Source organism: Leuciscus leuciscus (genome assembly GCF_965113295.1).
Source record: "Leuciscus leuciscus genome assembly, chromosome: 14".
NCBI classification, from domain to species: domain Eukaryota; kingdom Metazoa; phylum Chordata; class Actinopteri; order Cypriniformes; family Leuciscidae; genus Leuciscus; species Leuciscus leuciscus.
In genome coordinates, this window is record NC_138738.1 from 37373833 (window position 1) to 37387622 (window position 13790).

General features: G+C 36.2%; 1 long non-coding RNA gene across 1 annotated transcript; it reads left to right on the forward strand.

The window, feature by feature from the left end:
- The first annotated feature begins 1825 nt into the window (after positions 1-1825).
- LOC309474848 lies at positions 1826-3606 on the forward strand. Its single transcript, XR_014197439.1, has 2 exons — positions 1826-2283; positions 2483-3606. It is a non-coding gene; the product is annotated as an uncharacterized lncRNA (long non-coding RNA).
- Positions 3607-13790: the final 10184 nt, after the last annotated feature.

A 13790-nucleotide genomic window follows, 5' to 3' on the forward strand; every position in this document is an offset into this window, starting at 1 on the left:
TCTCGTTTCACGCACACACACACACACACGCAACCTTTTCCCTCAGACGTTATTCATCTGTTTCTTAACCAACTTGATTCAAAGAGATATTTTTATTTATTTATTCAGAGAATAAATTGAGAGACATTTTGGTCGGTAAGATTATTTTATGTTTCTAAAATAAGTATGTTATGCTCACCAAGGCTGCATTTTGTGGGTCAAAAATACAGTAAAAACAGGAATATTGTAAAACATTATTAACATTTAAAATAACCATTTTCTATGTGAATATATTTCTAGTCTTCAGTGTCACATGATCCTTCAGAAATCATTGTAATATGCTGATTTGAAGAAACATTTCTAATTATCATCAATGTTTTTTGTGATCAAGTTTTTATTGAGTTACAAAATATTATTGTACAGAAACAAAAAGTAAAAATAAACATCATTCTAAACACTTTTTTTCCCCTCCCACATTCCCAAGGCGACCATATTTTATTAATAAGTAAAGGCATAGAACCAGTTTATTTGTAGTGCATTGACAATAGTTTTATATAATTAGTTTATAAATTAAATTAATAAAAAGACAAAGAGACCTTGAGATATGTTTGGTAATTGTACCTGAATGAATTTAAAATTAATTAGCTATATTTCAGATCAATATATTTGTTGTCCTTAAAATTTTAATTAACACTAAATTTATTCTCATCTGAATTATAAATAATTAATTTCTGTATAAAATAATACTACCATTAAAAACACATTTGATTTTCTTTTTTAATCAATGTAGAATGTGTAACTTAAAAATAAACAGATTAGTGCTCGGTTTTAGGACAAGAAATGAAAACCAATGCAATATGATGAATGTTCAAAAGATGGCACCCACAGACTGTTTTTAAATCGGGTTGGAAAAATATTTTGTGTGTGTGTGTGATTTTGGTTGGGTGACAGTTGTAGGTTACAGTTTGACAAGAGTTTACAGTTTGACAAAAGCACAAAGTTGTGTTTTATTGCGAGTGTACACAAATATAAGTAAACACTTTGCAGTTTGAATGATGACAGAGTATGTTTTTATGTTTCCACTGTTCGATCGCGCCCGCGCCTCTCTCTCTCTCTCTCACACACACACAACATATTCCAGAATTGCAATCTTGACATGGAAGCCTGTTCATTATAGCCATGGAGCTTCAGAGCTAAAGCGGGGCTACAGATTAGGTGTCCCTAAAGAACTCGCGTATCTAACAGTAGTTCCGCATTACATTCATTAAATTGTTAATTTATTTTATACGTATTTTATACGTTAAATAAATGCGAGTTTTATTTATTTTTATACCGTGTATTCTCTGTGTATATTCATCCACAGAACCGTGACGCCCGTACCGTTTCGGTTCAATACGAATACATGTACTGTTTCACCCCTACTAGAGAGTGTGGAGGTTTCCAGCGCAAGGCAAGCATTTTCTTAGCAGCAGTAAGTCCACAAAAAAAAAAAACTTTTTCTGAGTTAGAGAGAGAGTATAAGAGGAGTCATCACATAGAAGCAAGAGTCTTGGACAGAATGATATCTCCAACTCCAAAATGTCCTTCAGCATCATGGAAAACCTGTCCCCAAAACTCACTGACTTCAGAGCAATCCCAAAACATGTGCATATATGTCCCTATGCACCCACTAGAGCACAAGCCACATTTACGAGAGGTGGAAAGCTTCATTAACCCATTTAATCCCACTGGTCACAATAGTGACCGTAAAAAAATGTTTCATTTCTAAGGCTATAAAAATGTTACTGAATGATCTATCAATGCATTTCCAGCAGATATTGAAATAATAAAGGGTCTCAATTAGGGATGCACGATATATCGACCACATTTCGATATCGGCCGATAAATGGTAATTTTTTATGTTATCGTTATCGATCCGATAAGAAAATAAGGCCGATATATCAAAGCCGATATATAATAGATTATATACTTCAGTTGAGAGATGCGCGCTGTTCGCCATGATGGTTTTGAATGATTGGAATCACTTCGAAAACGAAGATTTAAGTGCAACATGTGCAGCACAAACCTGTCACATAGGCATCATAACATTATAATAAGAACACGCCTGTAAAATAATGTTGTGAATTCGTGTTCGCCAGTGTTTCAGCGCGACGAGCGCATTGTGGCGGAAAGAGCGTGTATGGAGTTAAGCCTTCATGACAAACACAGCCAAGTTCGCTTGAGCATTCACAGCATTTTGTGCCATTGTAAGTTGTAATATGTTAATTATGTGTGTATATGTCTGATTAATCTAACATAGGATGCGTTTGGTTGAGTTAATGAACGATGTTTTAGTTGCCGTGTTTCAGCGCGTTGTTGTGGGAATAGCGCGTCCAGAACAGGAATTACACGTTCTGACCAGCAGAGTTAAGTTCGCTTGTGCATTCATGTCATTTTGTGCAGATATATGATAAGTCGTAATATTTTGTTTATGTAACATAAATATCTGATTAATCTAACATAGGAATGCGTTTGGTTGAGTTAATGAACGATGTTTTAGTTGCCGTGTTTCAGCACGTTGTTGTGGGAATAGCGCGTCCAGAACAGGGATTACACGTTCTGACCAGCACAGTTAAGTTCGCTTGTGCATTCATGTCATTTTGTGCAGATATATGATAAGTCGTAATATTTTGTTTATGTAACATAAATATCTGATTAATCTCACATAGGGTGCGTTTCGGTGATTTAAACAAACCTGCTAGAAAAGTTATTCAGTTTCCAGGTGCTCGTTCTCTTCAGCTTCATCGCGCGCATGATCAAACGGCAATGCAAAACATTAAAAGATATGATTGGGACTGTCATATTATTATAATTGTATACACTATTCTATTGTAATAAAAAGTTGTACATTCCTTGGTTTAGTTGCATTCTTCAGCAACCGTTGAGTTGATTAACCTTCTGGCAAAGCGATTCAGTTTAATGTTCGTTGCTTCAGTGCGCGCAGCTCAAACCGCAATGATGTCATCTGAAACAGTAAGCCTAATATTAAAGATGTTTACTATTACTGTAATAGTAAAAAAAAAAAAATTCTATTTCAAAAACATTGATGCATTATTAATAACTATAATTTTTTTGTTCTCGTTTTATTTTCATCATCAATATGGTTTGATTCAAATAATTTCCTTATTGTCCGTGCGGAGGCGATTCCATTGTATTTATCCATGGCACATGCATTTTGTTTCTTTATATGCAGCCCAATGTTATCCAATGACTTGTTTGCATTATTTAGTTTTTTTTGTTTTTTGTTAGGCAATACTTTTTATTTAAAATTTACATTTTATTTATTTTACTCCTAAAAACTGAAGTTTGAAGTCTGAACTTAAAAATAAAATGTGGCACTGGCATATCATTTATTCTCCAAGTGAAATAATTTACCTATTTTTCAGGGGTGAATGTCTGTCTACATTTGTAAAATGATACATTTATGGTAGAATCAAATGTTGTTTTGTTTGTCTTGTGTATTGCCTTATCTACAACACATGAGTGTAATACGGTAAAGGCAGTACAGGAGACTGATTTGGATTTCTCTTCAGTAAAATTAAAGTGTAAATATATCAGGCGAAAAATGTGTATATACATCGGTATCGGTATCGGACAAAATTAGTTTGAAAATATCGGCATATCGAATATCGGCCAAAATCCAATATCGTGCATCCCTAGTCTCAATGAAATATGTGCAGTGTCGCATGTTTACTGTAAATTGTCACATGACCAGAGCTGTTTACTTTCTGTTTGCGCCAAGAGAAGAGGATGGCAGCAAGAAAGCTCCCAAAGAATATGTTAGTAAAGTATGTTAACATAAAGATAGGACATAGAATTTTGGTACACATGTTTAAGGTGTCTACTATTGATATATGCATTTGCAATTACTCAACTTTTTTTAATGTGGTCAGACATAGAACTCACAAACATGTCAACGGCAACAATAGTGACCGGTGGGATAACCCATTGTATCTACATGCTAATACACATAGGCTAACTGTTCTACCTTACTTTCTACTGCTACCTAACTTTCTACCTAATTTTACACACAGACACACACACAGAAACACACACACACGCACACGCACACACACACACACACACACACACACACACACACACACACACACACACACAGACCCAAGGAAGACTAGCTAGCTAGCTAATTCTGCTAGCTAATTCTGCTGCTACCTAACTTCCTACCTACTGCAACTTTACACACACACACACACACACACACACACTGCCCATATTGAGTCCCAACATGTCAATACTGTCCTCTGTATCAGTCCCAAAAATATCCCTGTGCCAAATGTCCGTAACCTTTTATAAGAAGCCTCCAAAAACAACAGGTACAAAATTATCATCAATAGGTGCGTTTCCATTACAGATTTGCACGATTTTTTTCTAAATGTCGTCAAAAAACGATTGCGAAATGACGGCGTTTCCATTAACCGATGTTATGCGACTAAAACTAAATTTTTTCCTCTCGCGATCAGTAAAATCATTCCAAAAAACATGGCAACGGACGTTGGTAGGATTATGTATCCCAGCCAGTGCATTAGCCATTATTATTAATTGAAGGAGATGTATGTGTTTTCCAAGCATTAATGGTAAGGAACGACCCTTATTATACTTGTAAGCGGCACATATGAGGTGTTTCTGGGTGTTTCTCCCTCATATCCGCTTCGAGGTCTTGATTGTGGCATTTATTTGAGGTTTAGAATCCATTATTCCTGTAATTATTTTTGTCTTTTATGAATTTAATAAAGAACTCTGTCTTGTATTCTGTCCAAACACACCGCGTCATCTACGTCAGGTGACCTGGAAATGCACAAAAACTGTTTCCATTGCAGTTTTGCGAAATATTTCTTTTTCGAATTGCCTGAAAAACCTCCTCATGCCAGCGTAAAAACTTTTTTGCGATAAATGGGAGTTTTTGCGAAATTGACGTGTTTCCATTGGGCGTATTTTCAATTCGCAATTTCAATTTGCGCAATTTGAAGGGTAATGGAAACGCGGCTAGTTTTGTAAACTTATTTTTGTGGAAAACATGCTTAATTTCCAGGATTCTTTGATAAAAACAGGATTCTTTGAGTATTTATTTGAAACAGAAAATGTTTTGATCAATGTAATGCATCCTTGCTGAATAAAAGCATTAATTTATTTTAAAAACAAATCTTACTGACCCCAAACTTTTGAATGGTAGTGTATGCTTTACATAAACTGCTCTTATTAATATCATAATTTGAAGGAGAGTGACAAGGAATGTGCTTGCGCATCACAAAATGGATTTTGATTTTGATTTTCAATTTTGAACCACTTTTTTTCATAGTAATACAGTGCAGTTATGAATATCTGATATATGCAGTGCAGAGGCGTTCAGGAAGAATGTGTTGAGTCATTGAGTGGCTGTTGGTTCATTTGTTTTCCCCGCACTCTTTTAACTCTTAGGGCGTAATGCTCTTTTAATAGAGTTCTGATAAACTCACACGCTGCTCTCTTTTCATCCCTCATAGTAAATGCCTCGGAAACCTAATGATGATGGATACCAGTGCCGACTACAGCACTTAACATGCTCGTTTAAACCTCACGCATAAATTCAGCCGGTAACGGCTCTAATGATTGGCTAACGTGGGGACACGCTGCTGTTAAAGATAAGGAGGTTACTTACAGCAAGTTTGTTTTGTGGACCAAATGAATTGAAAGCCATGATGCTTCCAGCAAACCCTGAAGACAACGGTGGAACCGTGAAGGAGATTTGACAGCTCAGAAAACTGGAAACTGGTTTCTTTTCCTGACCTTGACAGCTTTTACATAACGTAAACAGTGCGAATACGAGAACCCCTCATTAACCACTCGATAGAGGAAGCAATGGGGTGCAAAAGAGACGAGTGATATAAAGCAGAAAGAGTCAGAGAGAGAGAGAGAGAGGCGTTTTCCGACTGTCACGACTCTCCTCCATTAATACAGATAATCAGTGGCCTGCACACCATCCCAAATCTTTCACTTCCGTCGAGTGATTCATTTCTTGCTGACGGGTCTCGTTCATTTAAACCTGTGTGTGATGGTTATCTTGTTTAAATGAAGTATTTTCTCTCTCGCCTGCCTCGTTGAAGAGAAGCCCTCAATCTTGCTGCTATCTCGAGGACAAAATCTCTGTGATAGAAATGTGAAAACTCCTGCTCAGCTTCAGCATCCTCATCTCATCCAGACACTGATTCATCCGAGCCTCATTTAATCCCTCAAGGTTTTAAAACACATTGTGCGACGGACGACAAGACAGTGTTCGCTTCAGGATTTCGGAGACATGAAACCAACTGGATAACTCAACACCAACCGTACCATGAAACACACAAATATACACAACCATGCAAAAGTTTGGGGGTCGGTAAGATTTGTTTTAATGCGTAAAGCCTCTGCTTATCAAGGCTGCATTTATAATAAAAATACAGTAAAATCGGTAATATTCTGAAATATTATTACAGTTCAAAATAACTGTTTTCTATTTGAATATATTGTAAAATGTACTTTATTCCTGTGATCAAACCTTCATTTTTAGCATGATTACTCAGTGTCACATAATCCTTCAGAAATCATTCTATTATGCTGATTTGATGCTCATTTTTTATTATTATCAATGTTGAAATTAGTTGTGCTGCTTCATATTTTTGTGGAAACTGTGATAAGTTTTTTTTTTTTTTTAGGATTCTTTGATGAATAGAAAGTTCAAAAGAACAGCATTTATTTATTTGCCGTTCACTGCACGCCATGTCGTAATTATGAGATTTTGATTTATTTAATTATTTAATTCTTGTCGAACTCGAAAAAAATCTTTTTTAACGATAACATAAACATTTAAAGACAGCCTTAGTGTGAGCTAAGAAGTTGTTAATCGATAGTATTTGCTTCTGTTGAAGCCATCAGCCAGCATTATTTCAGCTTATTTATGAAATAATCGTGTTTAACAGTGAAAGTTGAGGTGAAAAACTACATTACCCATGATGTTGTACAGAAAATTCCACCAATCAGAGTCGAAACAAGCTAAATGTGCCAAAAGATCTCGTTAGCTCCGCCCACTCCCATGAAATACTGTGCATGATGTAATCGAGTCGGCCTCCTTATGCTGGGTACACACCAAAATATTTTTTACATCTTATACGATTTTCAAAATGTGATAGACCACAAACATGAGGACAAAAAATCCTAGATTTAACCGTTTTGCTCCTATAGTGTGTGGTGTGCCATGATGATGTGACAAAGACAGCACACCACACATTAACAGATTTTCAACCAGAGTCTCGACTGTGAACACAGGAAATCTCGCGAGACCTCAGAATAAGCCTGGTGGACGATATGCAGGAAGAAATTGCGATGATAGAGTTTGGAAAGGTTTTACACAACACGTTATAGCTGATCCTCCATCTCTGCTGTCCACATCAATTTCACTTTGTGCTGCGCCATTGACTGCGTTTGTTATTCTTCCGTCTTCCATCATCTCGCTTTCTGATTGGATATTGTTTCGTTTCACGTGATAATCTCCAGAGCGTGCGCACGTTTGTCCTCGGGGTTCCCACCACACATCAGGATTTCTGATCGTAAATATTAAACATGTTGAATATTTTCGATTCGCGATCGGGGCGGCTCCGACGTTCTTCCGATCAGGTTCGGACACTCTTAACACACCTCACACCAAGGGGAAATCTGATAAGATAATCTGTAGAACCATCAAGATAATCGGGACATAGCTAGGATTGTCGGAAAGGGGGAAATCGGCCCAAAATCATCCCGATTATCTTTTATCGTCACACGTTGTCATCTCATAATTACGGCAATTACGACATGTGGTGAACGCAGCATTTAGAAACATAACATCCTCACAATTCCATTCTGTTCTATTCATAGCCTAAAGTATACTCACAAAAATACCAATTCATTCCCTTCTTAGTCACAAATAATCTCCTGAATGTACTGCACAAACACACACAAGCCAGCACACGAACACAAGCACACACACACACACACAACACACTTGAAAAAAGTTGACCTTTTCATCTGTGCATTATCATTACACGTCACATTCTGCTCTGCTGACATCGGGGATTCAAGAGATATTTCTGCATCTGAACAGAGAGTCACATGTCAGGCCTGTAGGACGGGAAGAGCCGAGAAAAAGCGCTGAATTAACCGCTTTAAAGTGCCCTGCAATTTGCCAGGTGCAGCAATTACTTGTTTCTATGGCAACCAGGCAGGACAGTTTTGTATTTTTTCGCAGAAGGATGAGAGGATGGGCTAAACTAAGACCGCCTGCATCTTCACTGTTTTTGTAATTGCGCATTCTGCGTAGTCAAAGAGACCCCCGAAAACTCAAAATAAACCCCAGGCGCTGTAGCTGAGTGTAATTTGCTTTTAAAGAAACCTGATTGGATTGCATGCCCTGAACTGAATAAGAAAGAACACAGTCAAATGCATCCATAAACCAATTTACACACGCCAAGATCTTTCTGCTCTACTGAAGGCCGGTCACTTGTTGTAAACTGAAATGTCACAGCAAGTCCACGACCCACTTATTAAAACTTTCAGAACTGCTTTTACTTACAAAAATCACAAACTACTACTCAACTGAAAATTAAAGGTCAACAAACCAGAGAGAAATATTCTTATAAATGTCATATAATGATATGTTTTATTAAAAAGGTCAGAAGAAGCTGCCCAACATGAGGACAATAAAATGAACAAAAGAAAAGAAATAAGATCTATTGTTTCGCAATATGGCAGCACAAACTGTTTAAAATGCATTATGTATTTATGCACCAGGGAAACGTTAATGTTATGTAAATATTAAACTTTCTGTGAACTGTGTGTCTGAAAAATCAAACTGTATTATGTACTTTGCATTAAGGTTTTGAGAGTGTGGTTTATAATGTGTATATAAATGTAAAACTGTGTTTTGTAATTGGAAACGACTGTAAAACAACAAATATGGTAAAAATGTATAAGCTATATGGTAGCCGAGCACTTTGTCTTGTCATGCCCGAAATAATCAATTTATGCAAACATTTATAGGCAGATAATCAAAATATAACAGGTAGTGTAGACAGCTAATATATAACATAAAGAACAGAATACTAAATACTTAAATATAAGTATAATAAACACAAGAGCAGTGATTCTCGCATGGTTCAAACACAGCTGGCTATCGAAATACAGCATATAAACCTTAAAAAAGTTAAACTAACTTCTCAATACCAGACTAAACAGGTTATACATGTTCGATTGGATACAAGGGTTTTAGTCCACCAATAAAAATTCAGTTCTGCATTTAGAAAAATATGGAAAATTTATATTATAAACAAACCGCAGCACTTGAGTTTCTCTCCAGCCTGATTTGAGTCACATGACTTAGTCTACCTATAAATAGTGCAGAAATATTTATTTGATCGTAACACTATAATGTCCCTTTATTTTACATTGTTCGCAATACTAATTGTTTCTTCATGGCATTGAACCCCAGATTTTTTAATACCCCACTGTTCATGTCTGATTTATACTCACAAAATGTAACCTTTCATGAATTGTGTATATAAATATAATAAAACACTTATTACTTGGTCAGCATTTGCTGTAACAGCTGCAGCACGCTTTCAGAAACCCTCCTCTAGGGCTGTCACTTTACGCTCGAAAATCGACTGCACAATCGATCGGACCAACCAACACAAGTTTCGAAAACTAAAATAGGGAATCGATTTTACCGGTCTTTACTCTGAGCTCGTCACGATACGCCCGCAGCGAACACGCGTCACACAGCAACTGCAGGCTCTGACAAACACACATAACAGCAAATTATACACTTAATACATAATATGTCTCTTTTTACTACAAAAATGTGAATTCTGCCGATATTCAGACAGTCTCATGCATACAGATACAGATTCGGGCAACAATCGCCTGCGTAGGCGAAATTTGTTTGACATTTCTAATCGTAAACACAGCCATGTTGAAGCCTGCGGTAATGTTTCTCATTGATGTTATGGCAGTCCACGCTGCTCATTGTTTTTCGAGAATGTTGCACGCCTGTTTGTCATTGTGCACGAAACTTCACACCAATAAATCATCAGAAATATTGCTGACTTGTGCGCATCTCAAGCGCCCTCTTTAAGTTCGTCCTAATGCCTGTTAGTTGTCTGTGGATTTGCCTATATTTGGCGTTTAAAATGGAAACGTCTTTAGACATGGAAAATCAATTTTACAATCGATTCAATGAACACTTATGTATCAAAAATCGAAAAGGATTTTTTCACAAAAGTGACAGTCCTACCCTCCTCCTTCCCCAGCTCCACCTGTATAGATCTGCTACGGGTAATTCGTGCATGTTATATTGTATTATATATATTAGAGCAATAAAAAAAAATCACTGCAGAAGTATTAGTCCTGCTAGTGTGACATCATGTGCGATCAAGAGGAGAGCTAAAAAGACTAGAGGCCCAAACAAACGTGTATCACAGACACACACACACACACACACACACACACACACACACACACACACACACACACACACACACACACACCTGCTGTCTGGTACGTTCTGTTCCAGTGGGCATAAAGCTGAGCTCTGCTGCCACCTACAGGCAGAAGGATTGACACTGTGCATCTGTAGGGTTGAACATGTTAAAACAGGCTTTCCTAACCAACTAATGCCATGACGTTTTTCAGAGTCGTCATCATGGATGACGCCATCATCGTTGCCCCCGCAGCGCCCCATCATATGCCTTTGTGTGTCCGTTTATCATGAAGGATTCTCCTCTTGTCAAACTACTTTCTCTTGTTGTGCCTCAACATGTCAAAATCTATAACTTTTGATTGTTTGTTTGTGTGTGTGTGTGTGTGTGTGCGTGTAAAGCTACAGCAAATGCACAGTAGGTTTCCATATAAATATTAAGGACAAATTATACACAATATATGAAGCAACAAATGGTGGGCAATGAACACTCTCACACTCACATTTCTGTCACGCTTATGCTTATAGATGTTGGTGTTTTCTTCAATCAGTGTCAAGCTCACAGTGACAATGAGGAGCTGCGCAAACAAATATGAAATAGATGCAAAGCTAAACTGACAGTTAAGCGCGTGCACACACACAGACACACACACACACAAAGAGAGAGATGAGAAACACAGTGAGTTTAAAGCTATAGTGACAGCTAGGCAGAGAGAGAGAGACTAAGCTTTTCAATGAGTCATGACAATCCGTGTATATTAAGGAGAAACTACCTTATTCACAGACACAATAGCGAGAGACAATTACATAAGCGCTTCAGCTGAAAGCACAACATGTTTCCTTGTCTAAAAGGCTTTATTTAAACAGCCCATGTTTGGTATTTTTTAAATAATACTAATATCAAGATGTAATAAACGAAAAATAACATACAATAAACACATTACACCAAATCTCTAATATTTATGGTTAGTTTACATTTCTCTGGATGACATAAAATTAAGTAAACTAAATTAATAAATTGCCAAACAAAATGTTATATATATATATATATATATAAATTCATTTTCATTACATAAATTAGAATTTGGTAGATCTTGCCCTAGAATTAGGTGAACGAAAAATAAAGGTTTTACTGATATTCCCAGTATCAATTTTTAGATATAATACAACTGAGATCGATGCATTTAATTAAAATAATGATATAATTATTAAAAATATTTCATAGGAGACCGAAATCCATTATCCTGATCTTTTATCCTGAATACAACTAAGATTAATAAATGATTAAGAAGTATAAACTAATGCTTAGTGTTTTGTTCTTCCCTCATTTTTAAAATCTAATAATAATAATAATAACAACAATAATATTTTCCTCATATTATTCAAAATATTTCATAGGAGACCGAAATCTATTATCCTGATCTTTATAGTTCCATATATTAATGAAACACTTTATCTTGTTTACAAGACAAATTAAACTTTGAAAATGTGCTTTCATGTTCCTAAATCAAATTATTTTAATATAGGCTAAGTAAGGCATATTAGATATTGTGAACATCTTAAAATGAATACACTTGCTTACTATTAGTGGGAGGGACCATTTGATTATAGAGAGCATTTAATCGGACAAAAATATGTTAAGTACAACACAAGTTATCAGTGTTTTTGGCCCATTTTCCTGGAAGAGAAACACTCTCATTTTGTTTTCATGGGGTCTTTAATGTGAGCACTATTTAAAAACAAATGCAACCCTCCATCATCCTATAATTGAACTGATGATGGAAGCATTTGTACTGAGGTAATTTTGGACCCTTTGTGCTTAGGGTTATTCTTCTGGTTTTGTTTGTAAATGTATGACCTTGCACAAATTTTCTAGCAATCTTTCCTTCAAATGGAGACCTCAGGCCTTTCATTATGTGTGTTTCAGTGCTTCCTAAAATAAGCTGAAAATGGGTCGCTGGTTATTCCAGCGTCTAATTCTGCTGAGCGGAGGAGAAGAGGATAATCCTCGCTATCCTGCCGAGAGAAAAGCCAATTTTACAGGCACAGGGAGAGCATCTGCGGAGAGCTGATAAGAGTCACACACACACACACACACACACACACACACACACACACACACACACACACTGAAGAACACAAGCGAGGATGAGAGAGGGTAAAGTTCAGAGGTCACTGGTAATGGTGGATTAACACTAGACATTTGTGGTGTGCAAGAGATGAAAAACCAGAGGAAAAGATGCTCAGATGTTGCTCTTTCATGGCTCAGGAAATGTAATGGTGTTATAAATTATGTTTAATTTAGGTATCAACTTTGCCTCAGATGTTTCTCCTAAAAATGAGAAATAAAAATGATACAATTATTGACATTTAGTAATAGGATAGAGCAGCTGAGATCCTTTGATCTAGGAAGAATTCAAAGAGAAATATTTGAATTCATATTGAGATATCTGACCATCTTTAAATCTGAGCACAGTTAGAGACATTAATGAGAAATCTAGAGGTGACGTGTGATTACTGGGCTTTTCCCTCACAGGAGAAACTAATGAGAAGCACCTCATAAGCTAATATCTCCACTTAATACAATTTGAATGGTCACACACACAGTATGACATCCAGTAACACTTTATTTAACACAGACAGTATTTAACATTAATTAGTGCATTAACAATAACTAACTATGAGCAATACATTTGTAACAATATTTATTTATTAATACTTGTAAATGTTAGTTTATAAAAATATAACTGTTTATTAATATTATTAGTGCATGTTAGCTAAAGTCCATTAAATAACATTAACAGATACAAATGTTGAAATTAGAATGAACTAAGATTAATAAATTATTAAGAAGTATAAACTAATGTTAAGTTTTTTGTTCTTCCCTCATATTTAAAATCGAATAATAATAATAATAACAATCATATTTTCCTCATATTTTGATGGATTAATCGAATTACTTTTGGCCACTACTGTATTTGAACTTCTGTATGTTGGCTTTTGATGTGAATGAGTTATGAAATATCTGACATAGATGAGGGCCTCCAGCTGGACTGGGCATCTGTATCACAAACCATAGGAAATCATTTTAATTGTACGATGTGGGAAAGGCTCAGCTCCTAAGAGGAGCATATTCATATAATCCTTTGAGTCACGACGCACAACTGCATACGTCACGACTTCTGACAAGTGCTGTCGGCATCTTGTGTCAAGAGTTACTGGTATACTCTTAGTCACTTATTTACAGACATCAAGCCAAACATGTCTAAAGTTGCCCCAAATCCCTATT